The 24003-nt window shown below is 44.4% G+C and overlaps 1 protein-coding gene across 15 annotated transcripts in view; it reads left to right on the top strand.

Annotated features, from left to right (window-relative positions):
• Positions 1 to 771: 771 nt before the first annotated feature.
• Positions 772 to 24003, top strand: part of ADGRL3 (adhesion G protein-coupled receptor L3) — a 493129-nt gene continuing 469897 nt past the window's right edge. For all 15 annotated transcript variants that reach the window (XM_058025189.1, XM_058025176.1, XM_058025182.1 and 12 more), the window contains exon 1: positions 772 to 1574. The gene's annotated coding sequence lies outside the window, so the exon portion shown is untranslated. The remainder of the gene's footprint in view (positions 1575 to 24003) is intronic.

Genomic DNA, 24003 nt, shown 5'->3' with positions numbered 1-24003 from the left:
AGGGAATGGGTCTGAGCTGGAAACACAAGCTGCCATTGGCTTTCTGGGAGGGCAGCAGCGGGCAGAGCACCCAATCGCGGCTGAGGGAACCGCACAGGCGATGGATCGGTGCCGCAAAGGGAGGCTGCAATTGGCCGCTCGGATGGGCACAAAATTCCAAGCGGCCAATCGGGACGTGGGAGATCCAGTGTGCGGCGAGGTCCGTGCCCAGTGTGGAGGCTGCCATTGGCTACCTGGCAGGGGAGCCAGGGGCAGAGCGTCCAACGGGGCGGTGCGGGATCCTTCGGGAGGGGCTGCGGGACAGGTGGTGCGGGCCGGGGGCTGGCACCGCAGCGGGTGCGGGCAGTGCGGGCGCGGCGGTGCGGTGCGGTGCGGTGCCGGCCGGCTGCTAGGTGGAGCCCGCGTCCGCGCAACCCAGATCCGGGCCCTCGGCGCTCCCCCGCCCCTCGGCTCGCCGCCCGCCCGGCTCCGTGCGGCCGCCGCCGGGCAGGGCAGCAGCGCCGCGCCGCCCGCCGCCGCCTCCTCCCCGGGCCCCGTTGCCCGCTCCCGGCCCGGCCCTGCGGGGGACGCGGATGCCGCGGGTCCCGCCGGCCCGGAGCGCGCTGCCCGTGTGCGGAGCGTGTGCGCTGTGCCGAGCCGAGCCGTGCCGAGCCGGCGGGGCGGCCATGCGGCCCCCCTGCGCCCGCTGAGCACCGCGCGGGGCGCGCCCGCCCAGCCGCCCCCTCCGCGCCCGCGGAGCCGCCCCCTCCGCCCGCCCGCCCGAGCCGCGTCGCGCCGCGCCGGGGCTGGCGGTCTCCGCAGCGGGAGGAGGAGGAGGAAGAGGAGGAAGGATCCAGGGTGTCTGCGGAGCGCGGGGGGCTGAGGACCACCCGCCTCCCTCTGCGCGGGCGCCTTTGTGTCCCCCAGCCCCGGCGGAGCGAGGGGCCGCGGGCAGGGGAGCGGATGCGAAGAGCGGCTGGTGCTGGAGGGGAGAGAGAGAGAAAGGGGGATGGTGGAAGATTTCTCTCCTTTTTTATTTTTTTTTTTTTTTGGTGGTCTCTTCGGCAGCGGCTGTTCTTCCCCAGCAGCAGCAGCGGCGGCGGCGGCAGCAGCAGCAGCAGCACAGGCAATGACTCTGCCGCATCCGAATCGCCTGGCCGGTGGCGCCGGCTCCGGAGACATCACCTTGCTCTGAAGTTGCCCACCTGGAGGAGGTAAATCGGAGCGGGGCTTTCGTCCAGAGGGGTCGGCGACGGCGGGGAAGAGGAGGGAGTGATTGCCTCCCCCATCCTCACACACTCGTCCTCCGGGAGGAAGCTTGTGTAGCAGAAGAACACGGCAAAAAAGGAAAGACTTTTACTTCTTTCTATTTTTTTTTTTTAATTTTTTTTTTAATTTTTCCTTGCTTGAGAGGGACGTCCGTGCTTCTCGTCCGGCCCCCTTTTCCTCCTGGCTGGGGGCTTTGGTACTGTGGCCAGGTCTGCTTCCTACTCCCACCTCTGGTTTTAATGGCTGGATTGTGGCAGCAGCTCCCTGCTGCAGGTTGTTGAGGATCTGATGGGGACTCGCATCTCAGGAGCCGGAGGTGACTAAAGGTAACTAAGGAGCGGATGGATGGATGCTCGGCAGCCCTTGCCTGGCCCTCAGTTGCTCCCTTGCCCGCTTGCGCTGGGCTGAAGGGTGCCGGCCGCCCTGGGCGCACGCTTGGATTGAATTATGCTCTAATAAGGGTAGTTTGTCTTCAGGGGGGCTGGATCCTCCAGGGAACGGGGGAGCATCTCTCTGGGTCTGCATGCTGAGCGACAGTGGAGACGAGGGGTGTGCATCTTGTTTGGAAATGCCTTGTAGGCTCCAGCCTGGTTTGGCTGTGGGCAGCTAGGGTGGCAAAGACAGTGAGGAGATGGAGGGGACCGGGTAGGTTTTGTTCTTGCTCTCTCTTGGTCCTTTTCTGTGAAAGGCACCACGTTGGACCGGGGGGTTTGCTGGTGTTACACTGAGGAATTCGTGAGTTTCATTATGTTCCCTCAATCTCCCCCCTTCTCCCCCCCTTCCCCGTCTTCATGCCCGCTCCTTCGTGGATCTGCGTTGCTGTTTAATCGCTGAAGGCTGCCTCGGGAAGCGATTGCTTTCTTGGATATCGGGGGGCATGAGTAGGGGGGATGCTGCCGAATTGGGGGTGCGTGTCGGGGGCTGCCTGTGCTGGATGTGAGGGGCTGGGCAGAGGTGTGAATCCAGCAGCCCCGGGTTACAAGTAGACGCGGGGAGCGAGCTTCGCCTTGCCGTGCAGCCGGGGAGCGGAGCGTTCGGTGTAGGTAGGGATGTGCGGAGCTCCCACCTCCTGCCCGTGAGGCTGCCTTTGCTGCCTCTTATCAGTACAGGGCTGGCGTTTGTTTTGAGCAAGGGCCGATATGTATAGCTGGAATTGCGTTTTTAATGCCGCTTTCCTTTTAACCCTTTGTTTTATTTGCTCCCTTAATTATTTATTTGTGTTCCCCTTGCAATCATTTGACCGCGTAACTTGGAGGTACCGGCTGTAAGGCTGATGGCGGGGAGGAACCATCAGCCGGAGAGCAGCCCTGTTTCCCAGTTTAAGGAGCCTTCCTCCAGCTGGTGCCCCTTAGTGCTAATGAAGATGTAGCTACACTACCCCAGAGATGTGCCCTGGGTATTTGGGAGATTGTCTTCCAGGACTGAGTTTGATCAGCAGACTTGCACCCGGAGTTGTCCAGGGAAGTAACGCTGACCTCCAATACATTTAGTTGGGCTTTCTTCCTTACCCTTTCCCCTACAGACAGGCAGATGTGTGGTCTTGCTTGAGGGGTGGCGAGGTAAGAAAGGAGCCTCTCTTTCTCTCCCTTTCCTGATAGGCATGAGATTCTTCTCTGCGGTAGTTAAAACAACTCGTATTTTGGCCAACAGCAGTGTATTGTTTCTGCTTGTCAACTGTGGAGTTCATTATCGTTTTAACCAAAACAGCCCATGTCTATTGTATTTACTTTCCTGTTTAGATCACTCCTTAGGAGTTATTGCCATTTCCACTCTCACAGTTCTGGTTCCAGGCAGCCAGCTGCTTAGAGGGAGGCTGAGATGCAAGGGAAAAGGCGAAAATGCCATCTGTTTCTTGATATAAGGCAGAGAGGTAGTCTGCCGGCTGCAATTTCTCTCTGTATTATAGCATTCATTATTCCAGAGTGTAGGATCAGAATTTTCGAAGCTGACCGAAAAGAAATCTTCCCTGGAGTTGAAAAGAAATGAATTCCATTTTCATTGTGGAATGCTGCCTCTTAAGAGCGCAGCCAATGCTGCCTGCTTGGTATTGAGTAGTAGCATGTGCTTTGTAGAGCTCATTTATCATCATTTCCAGGGGTTTGCAATACGAACAGGCTTCTACTGTGCATTCATTAGGAAGAATTCTTCCATGGAGCTTTTCATGGGAGTAAACCAGGTGTTACAGGTTAAAATGGGCTGCTGTCAGAAAGTCTGCAGTTGTCACTTTAGATCCATGCCAATGTTGGGTGACAAAGTTCAGGTTAGAGCTCCATGGTAAAGCTGTATTTTTTTCCTAAAGATTAAAGTGCTCTGAGAGAACAGGAGTCAGACCCCCTTGTTGTGGTTGAGGCTGCTCTGGTTCCTGCTCTTTAAGAGTACTTTAAGAGTACTTTTTCTTTATTTAGGCTTGGTTTACTATAAAGTGACTGCTGTCTTGTTACCTGCTAGCAAAAAATAAAGTGGGTAGAAATCTCTGGTATGTTTATTTCCAAAAGGGTTGAACTTTCTGTAAAGCTAGTGTTCACCTGTGAGTTCCAAATAATTTCTGTCATTGAATAAGTATGCATTTTCCCTTTTCTTCTTGGGGTGGTAAGGAGAAGGTATGTTTAGTTTTGCATTGAATTCCAGAACAAGATAAATGACAGTGTAGATTGATGATAGTGAAAACATTGAGTGCTGCTTTGCAGGCAGTGAGACTTTAATGGTATTTATTGAGTTGAGGCTACCGAGTCCTCGTGGAGATGTGTTTTTGTGACAAGAGTGGGAGCTGGTGTTTCAGTTTCTTGGTGCCCCCGGAGATGAAGGAGTTTATGTGTTAGCCTGGGATATGTGAATTTGTCCCTGTGCCTGCTGGATCCAGCCCCTCCACCCCCCTCCTTTGTTTGCTGTGCATCCCCCAGGTTGGGGTGCCATGGGGAGCACGTCCTTCCTCCCAGTCGGGGGTGACGTGGCAGAGGTGCTCAGCTTGCCTGTGCAAGCACTGATTGCAGGAAAGGCTTTTTTCCTCCTGAAACAGAAAGCAAATTGCCCAGTGCTTGCTGGTGCTAACATGAAGCTGGTGCTCTTTGCTGGGTGGGAGGGAAGTCAAGCAGGTTTGTAGGTGAAAATGCAGGCATGCACATCCAGCCAGCTGACTGATGAGCTGGATGTCTCAGCCCAGCGTTGCAGGGCTCTTAGAAACATAAATAAATAGATATTTAGAGGCAGGTAGAGCGAATGATCAGCCAGGACTGAACAGGAATGTGCATGACCTTTAGCTTTGGGCAGCACTCAGCTGGAGGGCCTGATGCTGCCGTCAGGGTTTTCACATTCAGAGCATGAGTGGATGCATCATCAACACATTTATTCATGCACACGGGGGAGGGAAGTCTTTGTAAATTAAGAAGTCCTAGGAATGGGTGATTTATTAATAATTTTAATACTAATAGTGTTGGGACTGGTGTAGATTGACTAGGAAGCAATTTAATGTGTGACACAATATAAAAGATGGGTTAAAGATTGATGAAAGAGATGGAATTCAGGGAGCAAGAATGGATCAGAGAAAAGCTAAAGCATGGAGGATAGGAATAAGGATTTCTATGCTTTAAATTAGTTTCTTTTATTTTTTTCCTGTTGTAATTATATTACTTGGTGATTGTGGAAACGGCTGAATGCTGCAATTGGAGTGATTTTGATAAAGATTTTCATTCCCTAGAGGCATCTTGCATATCACAAGAGGTTTGTAAGAACAACTCTAAAATTAATTTTTTTTGGAGTGGCGATCATCTGAGAGATAGACATCACAATATTGATGGGTTGCTGAGGACTGTAGTGAAATATCAAGACAGCCCTGCAAAATAAAGAAGGTTTTGTCTGCCCCTTCTGATGGGCTGCTTATTGGAGTAGGATGTGCTGGTGAGCATCGACATTCTGGAGAGATGTTTATGAACGCCCATTTCTTCCCTGCTGGTCCTTTTCTCATTCAATAGATGCCCTCCTGCTGAGATGGGAATATGAAAAATGCACCATGATGCCAAATTCTGAGTGTACATCCACACTTCAGTCTCTGCTATGTCTTCAGGCAGTGCTTTCAGTTGCAGGATGGAGAGCTAGAAATTGTCATTTGCAGGAGTTCAGTATGCACTGGTGTATTTGTAGGAATGTACCTGTCCCAGTGAGGGGCTGTGACGTGCTAGCCTCTGGCTGCCTCATCTCCTGGGGTCATGCCTGCCTTGCCAAATGTTTGTCACGCTCCTCACCAGCACTTAATGCGAGGCTCTTTAATCCCTGCTTGGGATGCATGTGAGTGTGTCCTGTTTCTGTAGGTGTTGAGATGCTCCAGCACTCCCTGATCTCATCCTCGTGCTCAGTGTCAGTGGAAGCTCCCAGAACAGTCTGATGAAGTAGAAGGAGAACTTTGCTTTTAAGCATCTACTTTTAATTCTTGCCTACTTTAATGGCAAAGAAACTACCTCCTACTCAAATCTGTGATGTGATCCTATCTAGGACGTTATCTCATTGCCTGGTTTTGGCCTCCAGGTTTGCAGTGTAATGCTTGCTTTACATTCCTCACTAGATAATCTCTACAGTGCAGTCTGAAATTCCTGTCTGCAAGCTAAGTGTTCATTTTTAAGACAACTTCTCTGAAGACACCTTGGCACTACAGCTTTTACTTCAGCAGTCTTTTTAGAGAGCCTTCTGATTTTGCCTGTAAGGCAGATGCTTTTACCAGTCATTGCACCAAGCATCTGTAACTATGGTAAGGTAGCTAGTCTTTTCAGGAAATGTCATTTTAATAGTGTTGTGGACCACAGTTTTACTTACTAAGTGGTGCTCAGTGAGGGATTTTTTCAGCCTGCCTGAAACCCTTCTTTTCCTCTATCCGAGTCTTTTTTCCCCCTCCCTTTTTGAGCTTTTAATCTGTACTTCTTCAGGCCCACTCCCCTCTGAGGGAAGCACTGCTACGTCTGTGATGGGAGCTCCCAATGTAGTCAGTGAAGCACTTCTGTTGGCTTCCCTGTGAGGGGAAGATGTTCAAGAATCTCACATGTGGTATCTTCTGAAGGGAGGCTCCAGAATCTCAGATCAGGTGTCTTTTCAAAACCATTCCCCTGCTTCAGCATCAAGTTTCTAGTAATTGTTTTGTAATATCTTTGCCAGAGGTGGCATTTCAGGCCAAACAAAGCAATGAACACAGAGGAAGAGTAGAAATCTGTGTACACTTCTAAAATGTGTTTGTGAAAACAGTCCAAAATTAAAATCAAGACACTTTTGTTTGAGGCTTGACAGCTTTCAGTTTCAAGGGTCATGAAATAAACGCCATTCTGAAAAAAGCAAAGAGGAGTTTGGCAGCTGTCCCAGTTAGGCAATATGAAGTTGTAGATTTCATTTAAATGCCTAAGAGTAATAAACCTTTACAGAGCATCCATTGGTGCTCACTCTGCCAGGATTTTTGAAAATTATTTTTTTAAAGCACGTTAGTCAACATGTGAGTAATTACACAGGAATTATTTCAGTGGCTACAAACCTAATGCTTCAGAGGCCTGTAGCACAACTCCGATTCATTACAGTGGGTACCTGTCAGGGAGCAGCTTTGAAATATTATGCACAGTGTTTTGAGTAGTTTGGATTATAGCTTTGCTACTATTAATTGTGAGAGCTTTACTGATTTGATTGCAGTTGCTTTGATTTATATCAGGTAGAGTCATTGATTTTGAAGTTTGGAACGGAGCTGTGTGTTTCTAAAACTTAGAACAGGGTGTCATAAATACAAAAGACCAACATGAGTGTTTTCTTACAGCAATCCAAAGTTAAAATGAAATGAAATAGGACTCTCTGTGCTTTTGTGGAAGTGATGCTTAAAATTTAGCTCTGAATTGCCTTACTGCAAAGTCCTGCTCAAAGGTGCCACGCAGCCCAGCACTGTTCTGAAAGGAGGTCTAGTCTAAACCTGGCCCCTTTGGGTAAGACTCTTAGTGGTTTTGTACCAAGGGCAAGTAATTCATTTGTGAGAGTCACTGCACACAATATATATGAGTTTTTACAGTAAGTCCCTTTGCCACTCCCTAGAAACCAAGAATCTACTTACAGAGGTGAGGCCCCTACATCAATGAGCACTGTTTAAAGTTCGGGGAATAGGAACCTTCTGACTAATGCAGTCTTAGAACATCTGTTTATCATGGGCAGGCACGTATATAGACATATAAATACTATGATTTGGGGAACAGACTCAGTTCTGATTTTTTTGTCAAACTTGGGGAAATGAAACAGAATTTTGGCTTTAGGTGAATTGCACCTATACCCAAAACATAAATGTACCCACATGTGTATGTCCATATGTGTGCATACACAGGTTTGTTTGTGAAATGATGGTGCTGATGCATAGAGTTGGTTTTTTTGTGGGTTTTTTTGTGTTTTTTCTTTTTAATTGTCTTGCTGGAAACTCTCCCTGTTTATTTTCTGATTGTTTTTTGGAAGGTGCAGTAATGGACAATAAGTTGTGCAGGGGCCTGCAGTTGTAAAATTTTAACTGAGTTGCTTGGTTAATAGTCCAACACCAAAATAGAACAACCACATTTTCAGATTTGTTGAGCAACCACATGTTTTATCAGAGTCAGTTCTGGTCCTTGCTTATTTGTTGTAGCAGGCTTTTTCCATTCTGAAGTTGCTGATCCCAAGCCTGCCTTAATGAGATTTTTTCATTGCCCTCAGAGTGAGGAAGAGAAGCTTCAGTGTGTTGCAGAAGTGCTGTTTGCAGCATACTTGGGAAAGTCAACATTTTCCTTCATGCAGGGAGTAAGGGGCATTTTAGCTACAAGTATGCTGCTAATACTAATTTTGGGCAGGCCTAGGTTAGATGGGGAGTTGAGCTCAGAAGAGCCCAGCACTGGGAGCTGCTGAGCTGTTAACTGATTTTTTAGTGCTAAAATAGGTGTGTTATGTTGGAGGACACCAGGAGACAAGAGGGGCCCTAAGCAGAAGCAGTGCCCCTGTTCTGTTTGATCAGTGGGTCTCTCTTTAGGAGCCCTGCAGAGGTACTGCCCTGCTTTGCTCTTCAGTGTCACAAACCAAGCCTTGCCTCAAGCCCGTGAGAATAGGGGAGGGACCCAAGCCCAGTTTTTGATGTTCTGCATGGGTGGGTACCTTGAATACTCAAATGCATTCCCGTGACAGCTGACCCTGTAAGGACATTTTCAGTAGCTCTCTGGATTTTTTCTCTTTTTTCCCCTTTCCTTGTCCCCCACAATTTTATTTTTTTAAATTTTGTTTGGTTTTTTTTCTGTTCCAAAGACTGCTGAAGGAAATAAAAAAAGCACCCTTTGTAGCTGTCTTTTTGAATACATTTCACTGATGGAGACAGTTGAGAATTTCAGGGATCATGTTAACTCCTTTTGCTTTGCCCTTGCATGTGTGTGTTACTGACCGAAACATTGTGATTTCAAAATGGTGCAGATTCCCGCCACTCACTTCAAAGGGCACAGGTTTTTGTTGTTTGGGTGTTTTTGTTTCAGCAAGATGTATGTTGTGGTTTTTTTACCCATATGTGCTGTGTAATGTGAATCCTTACTTACCACTTCTGTTGCTGCGTTCTTTTGCATTTTTGGTTTGGGTTTGTTTGTTTGTTTGTTTGTTTTGTCTCCCTCCTTTCTTTCCCTGCATTTACAAAAGATTTTGGGATTCTATCCTGAATGTTTTTTTTAAGGTGAAGTCTATCTGGAGGTACATACTGCTGGTCTGTAATCCTGTAGTAGATAGCTTATCTGGAGTATCCAGAGAAGAGCCGTTCCTGTTTCCAGCAGACCACAGATTTCTATATTGGACATTGTTTCTCAGCTAAAGCTTGTTGGAACTGTGTATGTAATCTAAAATGTCATTCCTTTGGATTTTGGATATTGCAATCACAAGCTGTAATAGTTGGAAAATTTGATGTATCTATCCCACTTCCTTCCGAGGGAAATTATGATGTGACTACTGCACTTGCAATTCCCACAGCACAGACTTCTTCAAGAAAATGTCATTTTGGATTATCTTTAATGGATGCAGGTGTGTGGCATGTCTGTGTGTCTTTTTTTTTTTTTTTTTTTAAGAAGAATGTAATGTTACAATTGCTGCTTTATTTGGTACAACTCCAAAATGACATATACTTCCTTGAGTAAAATTCTTCCTGATAGGTATTTGAAATATAGCAATTATGCTGCATAGAGGGATAACTTGTGACCTTCTGACAAGGGACCCACAATTACAATCATAACGCACTTTATAGATCTCCTTAAGTAGGTCACCAGTTTGCAATGAGTCTTTCTAAAGTCTGTGCGAGGCCTTTCAGTTGCAGGAGTGGGGAGCCTTGTTCTGTACAACATCACTGATATTCAAAGGGAGGCTGAAATCACTGAATCACAGGATGGATGAGGTTGGAAGTGACCGCACTGGGTCATTTGATCCCACCTCCCTACTGGTGCAGGATCATCCTAGAGCACATTGCACAGGTTTGCATCCAGACTGTCCTTGAATATCCTCAGTCAGGGAGACTCATTTTTTGGGCAATCTGTTCTAGTGCTGGGTCACCTGGACAGTAATAAAAGTTCTTCCCCATGTTCAGGTGGAACTTCTGTGCCTCAGTTTCTGCCTATTGCCTCTTGTCCTATTGCTTGGCACCACCAAGAAGAGCCTGGAAACATCCTCTTGACACCTCCCTTTGGATATGCACAGACATTGATGAGATCCCTTCTCAGTCATCTCTTTAAGACTGAACAGGCCCAGCTCTCTTAGCCTGTTACTTATATCTCAGTAAGAGAAGCAGGATCATGGAATCATAGAATGGTTTGAATTGGAAGGGACCTTAAAGATCATCTCATTCCAAATCCCTTCCATGGGCAGGATTACCTCCCAACTGGACCAGCTTGGTCAATGCCTCATCCAGCCTGGCCTTGAACACTCATTGCCTGGGCATTTACAGCCCCTCTGGGGCAACCTGTGCCTCTGCCTCAGCACCCTCACAGTGAAGAATTTCTTCCATAAATGCTCCAGTACCTTAATGCTCTAGGCTCCTCATCATCTTTCTTGGCCACCACTGGACTCACTCCAGGAGCTCCATGCCTCTTGGCCTGAGGAGCCCTGAACTGGACACAGCACTCCAGGTGAGGCCTCACAATGGCTGAGTGGAGGGGTGGAATCACCTCCCTTGACCTGCTGTCAGTGCTTTTCCTAATGAACCCCAGGATACCATGGGCCTGCTTGGCCACAAGATGTGGACACCTGGCTGCCTTGTGGACAGCTTGTTGTCCACCAGGACCTCCAGGTCGTTCTCCATGGAGCTGCTTTCTGGCAGGTCAGCCCCAGCCTGTGCTGGTGTGTGGACTATTCCGCCTCAGGTGTGGGACCCTGCATTTGCCTTTGCTGATTTTCAGATGGTTTCTGCTGAAGGGCTGCACATCTCTGGGGGATTGGCCACTCCTCCCTGCCTTGTGTCATCCCTGAGCTTGCTGAGGGAGCATCTGTCCCTTTGTCCAAGTCACCTGATTAACCGGGCCCAGTATTGACCTGTGGGAAACAGCACAGTGACAGGCCTCCAGATGAACCCTGTGCAGTGACTGTGACCTTCTGGGACCTGCTGTTCTACCACTTCTCGATCCACCCCACTGTACCCTCATCCTTTCCACGCTTGCTGAGCTTGCCTGTGAGGATGTTGTGAGAGATAGTGTCTAAAGCCTTGCTGAAGTCGAGGTAGACAATATCCACTGCAACAAGGGAATGATACCTATGTAAGTAACCTTGTTTTGGTGAGAAATACAGGCACACATCACTGAGCATATGAGGATATTCCCATCTGAGCAGCCCTGTGTTTGCCGTGGAGCTGAGGCCCTGGGTGTAACTCAAGATGTTGGAAACATGTAGAAAGATGTTTGCCAATAGACTCAAGCAGTTGTTTATGCCAGCCTAAGCTAAGCTGCAGTTTTCCTGTTCAAGAGGAGAATCTGGACCTCCACAGTGTCTGCGGGGATGTTTTTGACAGAGAAAATGTGATATGGTGTGGAATATATCTCGGAGCTGCCTCACTGTTTGTCTTAAGATTTGGCAGCAGCAGATGGGGGGTTGTCTTCTCCAATGCCTTTATGCTTGGTTGCTCCCTCATCCCGAGGAAGCAAAGGGCAGCCCAGCATAACCTATGAGCCAGGCTGTAAGGGTGAGGATGCCAGCTTTTGTTTGACCCTTTTCAAGCTGCAGGCTTGAGCACAGCAAGAGTCCACAGTTATCCCAAGTTCACATAATTTGGGGGTGAAGCCTGTTTTAGCAGTAGTCATTGTGGTAAAGCTGATTACTTAAATGCATAAATAAGTAATTAGTAATAAACTGAGTAATGGACAAGTTAGTGAAGAATACAATTTAGGTCTGGTCTGTAGTAAGACAGATGTATTTTGCAGTAGTAGTAACATAATGCTGGATTTTTGAGCTGGTTCCTCTTAGAACTACAATAAAATCAAGAGCAAAGTATGTTTTGGCCTAGGGATGCCAAGTCCACTCCCAGTTTCTAACTCAAAATAGATCTGTGCTGTAATGCAGTAGGAGCTATAGTTAAACATCAAGCAGATAATCACATTTTGGGTTTTTTTTCTCCTGTAAATCACTTTTACTTTTATACCATAGATATTTGTGTGGATGATTGCTTGTTGACCACAAAGCTGTGGGTTTTGTTTCTTTCATTTGCGTCCTCTATTGAATTAGCAGAGTTATGCAGTTTTGTCTTCTGTACTTGGGTGGGATGCTGCAGTGATTTAATTTAAAATGAAAGAGAGATGTCTTCATTGTAGGGAAAACCATGGCTAAGTGGTGAGAGTAGGCAGGTCTTCCATTACCAGAAGCCCTAATTAGAAGAAATCCCATGTACGGTTGACCTTGACTATTGAGACAACCTCAAAGAAGAAAGAGCACTAAAAATTAGTATGCTGCCAGTGCTGCACTTTTATTATTTGATGTTATTAAGCAAACTCGGTGTGTATTTCTTTTTTGAAACGTTTGATTAAATGTGTGATCTTATCTTGGCGAAATGGCTTGCTGGGCTGCAGACAGTGGTGTTCAGAAATGAAATTTGTTTAGAGCCTCTGAACAGACATTTATTCAATGAGACCTTTCTTGAATAATAGATGTGACATTGAGACAGCTGTGCAACGTGTTCTGGGGTTGGACTTTTTATTTTTTTTGTGTAGAGTTTTGCAATGTGATTGGGGGGAGAAGATAGCACAAGACCACAGGTGTGAGAATAGAATTTAGGGAAATTATCACATGTTGCAGATTCAGTCCCTGGTTCTACCGAGAATTACTTTCAGATCAAGATTTACACACTTCAGGACTTCCCTGTTGGCATATGGTTTGGCATATCAAGTGATACACGTATATATCTAGCTCTGTATCAATAATCTTATCCTTTAGCTAGAGCTTTAAGATGCTTAAATTTTGTAGAAGTAAAAGAAATCAAAACTCACAAATCCCCAAGCAGGGATTTAACTCCTGTGGTCAGTGCTGCTGTAGTTGATGGTAGCTGACTCCTGTCATCAGTGCTGATGCCCTTAAGCAGTCCTGTGTTTCATGACAATTCCAAGTCAGTGAGATGAAGGGAGACTTCACCACCAGGTGTTTACCCTCTTGTGTCCCACAAGGAGAAGATGTGAAATGTGGGTAAATATTCTCGTCTTACATATTTTTATCATCAGTGCACTGGTTTTGGCTGGGCTAGAGTTAATTTTTTCGCAGTAGTTGTTGTGGGGCTGTGTTTGGGATTTGTGCTGGAACCTGTCAATAATTCAGGGTATTTTGGTCACTGCTGAGCAGCTCTTGCACAGCATCAAGGCCTCCGCTGCCTCTCACCCCACCCCACCGCGGGGAGGCTGGGGGTGCACCAGGAGCTGGGAGGGGAGCACAGCCAGGACAGCTGATCCCAGCTGACCCAAGGGATAGTCCATCCCATATGGCATCATGCTCAGCATGAAGAGCTGGGGGAGGATGAAGGAAGTGGAAGATATTTGGAGTGGTGACTTTTTGTCTTCCCAAGTAACCACTGCGTGCAGTGGAGCCCTGCTTACCTGGGGGATGGCTGTCCATGGGGAGTGGTGGATAAATTCCTTGTTTTGCTCTGCTTGCCTGCACAGCTTTTGCTTTACCTGTTACACTGCCCTTATCTCAACCCATGAGTGTTCTCACTTCTAGTGTGAACCATTTGATTGTGGGGAGCAGGTGGGCAGCTGTGTGAGCTTGGTTGCCAGCTGGGGTTAAACCATGACAATTGAAAGCACAATGCTTTTTTATTTGGCACAGCTACTGTGGAACCCTTTTTTCCCTTCACCAGGGAAAAAATATTCCACAGGAGCGTTCAATTTTGAAACATTATTGGACATACAGTGCTGTATATCTGTTTTTCCAACAAAACAATCAACTTCCTTGTTTTCCATACAGTTCACTGGGATAAAAATTCGTTGAATGTGTGAACTGCACAGGTTTTTCAGGTGCTGAGAACATGAGTACCTGGAAGTATATTATTTTAAACTTTCTCTTTCAGTAGTGGGCTGTGGTGATCTTTGAAGGTTGGATGTGTGAGTTTTCTGAGTGACTTAGCCTTCCTCTGCAAAGAAGGAGGAATTCCACTTTTAAAGGAAAGGAGCCCCAGAGTGCCTCTGCTGCAAAACTGGGTTTTGATCAATCCTGATCTCTGCCCCACTGCTTCCCTGCATTGTAGAGCAGCTGTCTTTACATCAGGTTCGATGGTGATTAAGTGATTCCTCCTTCTAGAGGTAAACCCAAAACCTTTCCTTATAGGAGTTGAGAGAAGATGTGAGTTCCATGCCTTAATGGTGTCTTGAGGTGCCACCTTAGGACCCTCCAGTGTTTGATGCTCCAGCTGCCCACCTTTCTTGGTCTTGGGTTAAGGGGATTGTTTTTCCTAGGAGCTAGACAGCTCTCAGGACTTTCTAAGAACTTAGAATTATGCATATATTTTTTCTGTCCTAGTGCACAGCTAATCTCAACAGATACCAAATGCAGATTTTTTGAGGCTGGATGTGAAGTACAGGAATTCATGTGTCTGTGAGCCCTGCATGTTTGCCTGAGCTTCAGGGATAATTTCTCCTTGCAAGGTGACTGGTGTATATGGTATGCTGAGGAAGAGAATGGCCTGTAAGCATGATATGACCATCATATTTTAAGGAGCTCTTCCATACATCTGCAGCTGGATATGAGTTGTCTTTTTAGCAGAGACTGCAAGCCCAGAGCCATGGGTCAAAGACTAGCAAACATTATTCTTTTTGAGCATCCTAAATGGTGTCCCCAGGGCTGGTTAGGTACTGAGGGTGGTGAAACTGCTGGCCATGAAATCATCATCCTGGGATGGTGGCAGACAAGGAGGAAGGGTAAGGGCAAGGAGAGCTGGGTTTTTAGCCATTTTACTGGTTGCACAAGGATGGCAGGTGTTCTTGGCTCTGGTTGGAGCTCAGTGAGGTGCTCAGACAGGCTTTGTTTCATCTGGGTCCCTGTGTGGAAGCCAGGTTATAATCCAGCCTTAAAAAACCCCAAACATTTCAACATGGTCCTTTATGGAGATAAAATTTACATATGAAAGCAGAGCCTGCTGGAAAAGTAATGGTCACATTATGTTCTCCTTAAGCTACAAGTCAGACAGGAAAAGGAAGATGGAAAATTCACTGGACTGAAGTCTACTTGACATCTGCTCTTCTATAGAGTTAACTTTGTCCAAGTAACTCCATATGTATCTGTTCCTGAACTGAGTCTGATAATTTATTTCTGAATTTAGAATGATATCTTGTTGTAATATTATAAATTTTTGTTCTTTTTTTTTATGTAGGTGCTGCAGAGCTTTTCCCCTAATTTTGAACTTTTGGTAGGAGTCGATAATGAGCCAAAAATCCACCACTGATAAATGTCTCAGGTGGTTGTTTAAAAAAGGGAGGTGACATTCTTTAGTAGCATTTTGTTGCTCCTAAAGCTAAGCTATTTTTTAAAATTAGAAAGAAAATTGCTTGCCACATGTCCTGGGTGTGCTAGTGGGGTTTGTGCATATTGTGAAAGCAGCAGTGATGCTTCCATCCTGAGAGATGTGGTGGCCCCTGGCAAAGGTGCATGGGTGCAGGAGGTGTTTTATAGTCCTTTTTTCCTATCTGGAAGTTGCCTGTGCAGAACTTGAGGACTTGGTACAGTTGTGTGGACTTTGAGGCTGAAGATCCCAGATGTGCCAGCACTCTCGGTGGCAAATCCCACTGGGAATGGAAAGTTCCACCTTAGAGCTCAAGGGAACCCCATTTGCCAGATTCTACAAAACCTGTTAGAAGTGGATAGTGCCCATGTTGGAGGCAGCACAAGGTGTCCAGCTGCAGTGCATACTAATTATTGCACTTGGTAACATTGCTTGCTTTCTCCTCCTGTTGAGTTTTTGCCTAATTTTGCCTAACACAGCTAATTTGTGTTAGGGAGTGAGGGACTAATGACAGCCATACAGTTAAACCTGTGTGTGTATGCAGTAATAAGGTTCAAAGGTTGATGTGTAATTATGTTAAGTTTCCAGCCTCCTTGCTAATTTTCTGTTGATTGAGGAAGAAAAGAGGATCTTTTTGTGTCCTGACAAAGTGTCTTCCAGCAAAGCAGGGGCTGATTCCTGGCTACTCCAGCTTTTTCCTAGCTGGATGCAGATTCCATTTTCTTTAGTTTCTCCACTTTCCTTTCCAGACTCATTATGTCCAGCATCCAGGGTATGCAAAGATGATCAATGTGTATCTACTGGTGCTATTGTAACAAGGAGCAATTATTTAAATTAATCAGGACCTCTTTCATGAGCAGGACGGGATAAAATAATAGCAGGAGCAACGCTTTGTTCAGTGCAGGTCTGTGGTCTCAGTATCAAGATTTCAGCTGCTGGCAAGACACTTCATCATCTGGGAAGACCTGCTGGGAGCCACAAATAAATCACGTTGTGAAATCTTGATGTAGCCTTGCAATGTTTGCCCTTTGGTGTTCAGCTCTCGGTGCTGGTGTCACATCATGGCAAAAGCGGTGTCGGTGTGTGCTCATCCATGGAGGAGGATGAGCAGGCAGCGTTGTGGTTGCCTCCATTTTCTGGGTGCACTGAAGAGATTATGAAGACATGGATGGGGCCTTTTTTTTTTTTTTATCCTTCCCTTTTGAGTTTTCCCACTACCTTGCTGATCAGTTCTCATCTTATTTGCATTTTAGGATGTGAGACCAGTGAAAAATATGTTTCCTGTTTTTTTGTACTGGTATGATTTTTATTGTGCTTGTCTCTATACTGTTCTTGTCAGGTAAGGGTATGGCAAAGAAACAGTTTCTGTCATTAAACTGAGAAGAAGCTGTCTTTCCCTTATTAATTTGGCTTTGGCCAGTGCACTGAAATCTTCAGAGTGATATGGAAATGTCCCTTAGTTTGCATGCTTGGATGAAGGCCAGATGAGGTTTTCTTGTGTGGGCTTGCTTTGTTTGTTTTCCTCAAAAACTCTGTGTTGATTCAGGCCAGTTGCTGCTGATACAGTCTTTGGATATAGTGTTTGTAGCTAATTAAAAATAGCCTCTAATTGAGAGCTGAATGTTGTGGACTTGAATTTTCCTGCACATTAGTCATGTAAGAGGTTGCCTGAAAAAGTAAAGGGTGAATCAGCTTAAAGAGGCTTGAAAATATCTGCTTCATTCAATGTGGAGACACATTTGAAAAGTAATCTATTGGTGACTCGTAATATTGCTAAAATATGGGGGAAATTAAAGTTTCATTTAAAAGTACAATGTCTCGTCACTTCTATTTTACTGATACCTGATAACTTACAGGTTATTATGCACCTCTTATGCATTGTGTGTATATTATAATGTAATGATTAACAGGACTGTTGCCTGCAGGACCAGGCAGCAGAAGAATTGAGTTCAGTTGTACGAGTGTGACAGGGTATAATTCCCTTGTGCCCCGTGATTCATCTGCTGAACTTCCTTCAGCCCACGTGCTGACCTTTATCGTTTCATGTCTTTTCACTCTGGACAGCTCTAAGTATGCCACTGATTAAAAATGATGTTTGAACACTCCAGTGGGAAGTTGCAAGTATACAGCAACTTCACCAAAATCACAATGCGCCAAAGCCTGTGAATTTTGGAGATATCTTAGATGTTGTTGCTGTTCCAGAAATAATACCTGTTACAGTTAAGATATGAAAGGAATAAAGATAGAAAACTTTTTTTAAATTGCTTTATTGAGAAATAGTGGTTGATGCTGGGATCCTGCCTGTGTATATTTTTCTAGTTACAAATGCTTAGCTTTTCTTTACAACTAACCCTGGCTCCAAATTTCTTGAGCTTCTGCTGGCTGCTTTTTGATGAGTTTGGCACTCTTGCAACATTGCCTTTTTCTCTTCCTGAACAAAATTATTTGAGCTGGTCAGGTATCTAGAAGAAGGTCCCGGTGAGCAGCCTGCCTTGCTCTCGTGGCATCTGCCCAGACACTGAGCTGGGCTGAGCTGCAGCTGGGGAGGAGCATCCACTGGGACACGTTTGGTGGTCGATCAGCTGGTCGCTGCTGTAGGCAGTGAATAAGCCTGGTGTGGTTAGCTGGCTCATTAGTGAGCTTTTATTGCGGTGCTGAAGTGTGGTGGGCAGGAAGCGGGCATTGTTCTGCCTTGTTTGAATAGCTAATTGGTATTTTTATAACTTTATTCTTTTATTCTGCATCCCACTTTTGCCATGGGATCAGTGTGTCTGGCTTTTGTGATCTTTTGTTTTGATTTTGAGGTTTTTCTTTTGGAATGGGCTTTTGTGTGGGTTTGTTTGTTTGTTTGGGATTGTTTTTTGTGAATTGTTTTTTGTTTTTGTTTTGTTTTTTAAAAGCAAAAAGATGAGGTAAGTTTTGTTTGTCAGGTCTGAGATGTCTGTATGAAAGCTAATCATTTAAACTGACCTTCTGTCTAATGGAAAGAGGCAGGCACTTTTGAGACATGATTCCTTTCCTTCTCATGTAGGCCTTTAAAATATGTCAGATGAATCGCATCCTAAAAAGATTATTTCTCTTCACTAACTGTAAAGGGAGCCTAAGGTGCCAAACTCAGATAGAGACATTTACATTGCAGATACCTTAAGATGGAGAAGGTGAATCCCACCCCAGGAAATTACTCTCCTTGGCTTGCAGTGCATCTCCAATTCAAATGTGAATCTGTGTGATAAGCTGGTACCTGGCAGAGCAAAGCTGATCCATCAGGAAGTGCATGGAGAGGAATTGAAATGGTCCCTGATCTTCACAGAGCTTGTGCCCAGGAGGAGCTCTCACTTCAGCTGGTGTAAGACATGTACCTTAAATATCACAAAAATAAATGCAATCGTGGTGGCACACGAGTGATTCCTCCTGTTAGTTCCTGTGCAGTTTTGTATGTTAGGTGTGGGACTCCCAGCAGGGGCTTTTGTATCCCCAAGACTCTTTTTTTTCCTCAAGAGCATGGAGTAACCTGCAAACCTGAGCAATTGCACCGCTGCTCTCCCTTTTTCTTTCAAGGACTGCAAACATAAAAGTAGATGGTGGGAGATGTGTCTGCCTTGACTTGTGTGGGGAGGCATCCCTTGAGTAGGTGCCCTGGGATGCTGAGCCAGTGGGTAGGAGAGGAACTTCCCAGAATGCAGCCCTAAGCTCCTGATTTCTGGCAAATTAATGATTTATCTAACAAAGCTATGTCCTATGAATAAGGTATATGTAGGTCCTTCTAGTCTCTTCAGAAACTCAGGAAAAAAATAATTTTTTTCTATCATCCTTGATTCCCTGAGAGCTGCAGTTTGGACAGATGTTCCAGTGCAAGTTTTGACTGCTTCCCCTCCACCCCCAAATCAACCCTCTTCATTTCCCATCTGTTTCTGTGGCTGTATGGGCAACCAGGCTGGGAAATGAAGCTCTAATTTGAAATTCTCTGTTGAATTTGTAATCTTGCTGGGCTGTTTCCACCTGGGATCAGCTTCCTGGCTGGTTTACTGCTAATTTTTGTGTGGCTGCCTAGCAGTAGCACAAGCTGTGGGACAGGGCAGAGCTGCTCACAGTGTGTATGGTGTTTGCTCTGTGGTGCTGGAATCTCTCTCAACCTTCCTGTTTCTGGTCTTAGGTGATCTTAAGGTCAGTGTCCAGTGTGTTGGTTGTCTCCTGCCCTAGGGAACGCTGAGCATGGCATAGATGTGTGTTACACAGGAGTACGAGTAGGAATGTGTACATACATACACATATGGCTTCTTTGCCCCAGTGTTCAGTGTCAGGATACCCAGCTCTCAGAGCTGGAAGTTGGTGATGAGGAGATGAATGAAGTCCCCACAATCCATGAGGAAATGATCAGTGGCCTGCTCTGCCAGTTAGGCGCTCACAAGTCTGTGGGCCCTGATGGGATCCACTGTCAGGTGTTCAGGAAGTGTCTGGATCTGCTGCTGGGTGATGATTTAGTGGTTTAGGGGTCACAGTGGCAGTGCAGGGTGGATGGTTGGACTTGATGGTCTTAAAGGTGTCTTCCAACCTTGATGATTCTGTGATTCTCTAGATGTGTGTATGTATGTATGGTAAATTGCTTACCTAATTGTGTTCTACTCTCTTTCTTCCTGCTGTTTCTAATATAGTCCAGTGAAAACTGAGTCAAACCTCATGATGGTGCAAATTCCTTTTGAAACTTGCACAGAACTTTGGAGAAAGAGAGGTGAGAGAGCAAAAACTGCATCTTGCATCTCCAAAGCAGAGCTATATATGCATGGCACATGCCTGAATCCATCAATATTGCAGATACATAGCACTAAATTCACTCCCCTGTTACTAATTACTTGGTGCTGGTTTCTTCTCCACACTGTTGGTTTTCATTTTATAAGCAGGTGACTGAATCCTTGAGCAGCCCTGACTTTTGAACTGGATGGAGATGGGGATTTTAGAAGCATAGAGTAGCAGTCTCACAATGGTGGCCGAGTTTTTTGTATTTTTTTTTAGCAGCTGGTGAAGTTCTGTGGTGCCATTGGATGATTTTGCCCCATTAGAGGACCAAGGGAAGGTTTCTTTGTTCTTTAGTCTTGATGGAAAATGGTGTATGCCTGCTTTTTCTGAGGAGAGCTGATTGAAGTATTTAAATTCATAGTATGAACTAGTGATGGAGCATTTAAAACTTCTGTTGTTCTGAATAAGTTTTAATAAACAATGAAAGCAAAGCAGATGTTGCTGAGTGTTTACTTCAGTGTAACTTAAAAATAATTTATGCTTTATGGTAATAATTGTCAGATCTAATTAAAAAATTGGAGGAAAGCAATATGGAGTTAGATCCAATGAATGATTTTGTATGACTCGTTACCTCAAAAAATTAAAAAAAAAAAAGAAAAATAAGTGAATAATATTAAAAGTTTTAGCCACTTTAGCTGGAAATGAACAATTCTCATTGAGGAGAGAATTGAGAATGTTCTGTTCAAGGTTGCTTGGTAGCCCTTGATCTTGGTCCTTTTGTCTCGAGTCACTGATTATGAAGTATATTCATGCCTTCCATAGTCTTCTGAAAAGATATGTGTGCTTTATGACAGTGTTTTATGATTTTTTTTTTTTGTCTGTTTAGAGCATACTCCTTTTACTTTGCTCCATTTGCCAGGAGTTTTTCAGTGCATCAAACACCTGTAATTACTTTCAGGTCAGCATTGTCCCCTTAATTTCAGTGGCCAAGTGAAGTGCTTTTGAACAGACCTCTTCCCAAAATTTCCTTGAGGGGTCACAAAGACATGTGTGTTCATCTTGAATAAAATTAATTAGCATTAAAAAACATCTTGGAGCAGTTTGAAGGCTATAGATCTGTAAAGCTCCTAAGTGTGAATTCAAAAATCTCTGTTACTCTCCTAGGCAACACTTGCTGACTTAACCAGGGTTCAAGGGATTTAAACATGATATTTAATTTTATCTCAGTTGAATTGTATTTTCAGTGATTTTCCTGATATTTGTGAATTTGAACTCTGAACAAATCTTTTCACTGGAGAAAGCTGCATTTCTGTTTAGAGCTTGTCATACACTAGAGGCTCTGCTCAGTGCAACTTAGCATCTGCCTCTGCAAGAACTGATTGAGCCTGGATGGCATTGGGGTGTTGCACTGTGAGCAGCCTTTTCTACTGAAGGACACACTTGAATAGACAAGTCCAAGCACAGGCTCCTTTCTGAATACTATTGTGTATTTCTGCAAATCTGCTCGTCTCTTGTTGTGAAAAGCTCAAATATTATTTTAATGTAGGCTTGTGTTCCCACTGGTTTTACAGCAGCTGTTAATATAAACTGCTCATGAAGCTGCTCAGACTTCTGTAGTGTCATGTTAGGTGGGAGGTTTTTGTTATTACATCTTTAAAGATTGTCCTTTGTTTGTTTGTTTTTTAAAGCATGTAAGTTTGAAGCTCTGTGAGTAAAGATGGGCCATGGGGATTGGTTGGCATGATGTATATGAAAGGCAAAGAGGCAGCTTGTTTACAGAACAATGAAAAGTTACAGGAAGCACTTCAGTAGCTGTATCTGCACTTCAGTAGCTGTATCTTGGCAAGATATCAGTTTTGATTTCTATATCAGTAAACTAGTATTTAGATAGCTTTTTCTGCGGGTGGCTTTTTTAAAGCTGAAATTCTGAGAATGTGCAGTGTCTTAAGATTCATCCTGCTTGAATGCACTGAGTGTTTTTAATATTTGGCTTTTATAGCCACAACTGCTGTTCTTGGGAATGGTTTTTAGCAGTGTTCAGGAATTGCATGTATGTTTGCTCTTTCCTTGCAGTAATTTATTTTTATATTTTCACTCCTTTGTTTAAAAACAAAATCTTTAAAAGGGGTATGATAATTACCAGTTATTAACCTTCATTTGCCATTAGTTGTGTTGAAAGCTGGCATCAAAAATGCTGTGAGTGTTAAGAAGTGTTTTAATTAGGTCATTAGATCCTGTGTGATTTAGTGATAGCCCAGGGAGAAATGATAACAGGAAGAGGTGTAAACGGGCAGAGCCTTAATTCAACAAAGCTTTTATACAGATGCACTAACAGGGCTTAAATCCTTCCTTTTAGGTGAGCATTGGCTTTCTGGGATTTGAGCCTAAAACTGGATTTTCACCTCAGATGGGGAGGGCTCAGCATCGTGGCAGAAGTTGCTGCTGCTGTGCCCCTGGTGAAGTTGCTCAGTTTTGGTTCCGTGGGTACCATTTCTGTGTTAGCTGGATGTGGTACCACACATAGGGAACATCTGCCTCAGAACTTCCCCTCTGCTGTGATTTCTCCTTTGGGAGTCTGTTGGGAGAAAAAAAAGGAAAAAAGAAAAAGCAGAATAAAAAAAAGGAGTCAGTATTAAGTTAGTACATTTACCTCAAACTGGAAAATGACATCTTGTTTCTTGTTTGCTGCCTTGAGCTCCAAGGGATGCTTTTCACTGTGGCACCATAAATGTGTGTGTATTTTTATCAATATAATTTTTTGTGCTCGAGAGTAAAAATGTTTCCTGGAGGGCCCATTGCCTGCCTGGATTTTTGTCTTCCCAGTAAATGGCTTATAGCAGGAAGTACTAGGTTGATTTCAGAAGTCAAAAATATTTGACATTTAATTAGGGGAGTGGTTTTTTTGCCTGCTTTACTAAAAAGGGAAAAAATCCAACATAGTAATTTTGAAGAGATGTTTAGTAGCCACAAGCTGTCATATCCTCTGCAATCAGATTCTAACCTTTTTTTTCCCTTAGAGCACAATCAATAAGATTAATATTTTATCACATATTCCCTTCCTGCCTTTAAAAAGTGATTTGCCAGGAGAGAAGGCTTATTTAATGGTTGTTCAGGTCAGTGTCCTCTATGCCATGCCCTGGTAACTTTTGAACCTGCTGCTGAATTTGATTACCAGAGGAGGAGAGGTCTGAAATTATTTTCTTTGAATTCTGTGCAGGCTGGTGCCAGGTTTTCCATAACCTCAGGTTTTGTTTGCTTTTTACAAGTGGAGACCAGTGAGACCTGAACCTCAAATGATGTATTGAGACAGTGCTTATAGCACCTTCAGTGGGGCTGCAGTCTATTTATACCATCTGCAGCCTGGCTTTAATTGATGGGGTTTTGTACCTTTTTAGGTGAACATAAATTATATGAACACTTTACAGTCCAAAGTAATAAAAAATCTGAATTGTCACCATTTCTTTCTAATTGTATCACAAGGCAGATTCCCGAGTAAAGTATGCACATAAACTTTTAGCCCATTGAAATATGCATATATAATTTAATTTGCATACATTAAATTCTTAGGTTCATTAATGATTTAAGATTCTTTTGCAGTCGGAAGTCTCTGTCACATTTTTTCTTGATTGAATTGCCTATTCTATTCAAATAAGACTTGGTAATATTGCATGTGCATTACAGAGTGATATTGGTAACTTTGTTAGACCTTTTATCAATGTGATTAATTTATAACTGGCTGCAGTGTATTATTAGCTAAAGATATATTACAGTGTAAGACTTCACCAGAGTGGAAATTTTAAAGTGCAGATAAGATGGCAATTGCAGGGCATGTAGCTGAGAAGGGAGAAAACCTTGGCATGTTACAAAAAAGCATTTTCATATTACATTGTTAAAAAGGCAGTGAATCTGATTTCTGGTTTCCTCATAAATACAAATATTAACTTGTATAAAAAATTTAAAGAGCTTTTTTTTTTTTTTTTCTGTTGAGCTCCAGCAAAATTAATGCAGCCTATTTTAAATAAATTTTGAGCAGCAGCATGCTAAATGAATGGAAAACCTTATTT

Source organism: Melospiza georgiana, chromosome 5, assembly GCF_028018845.1.
Source record: "Melospiza georgiana isolate bMelGeo1 chromosome 5, bMelGeo1.pri, whole genome shotgun sequence".
NCBI classification, from domain to species: Eukaryota; Metazoa; Chordata; class Aves; order Passeriformes; family Passerellidae; genus Melospiza; species Melospiza georgiana.
The sequence above is the reverse complement of the archived record's forward strand: the minus strand, read 5'-3'. Positions and strand labels throughout refer to the sequence as shown.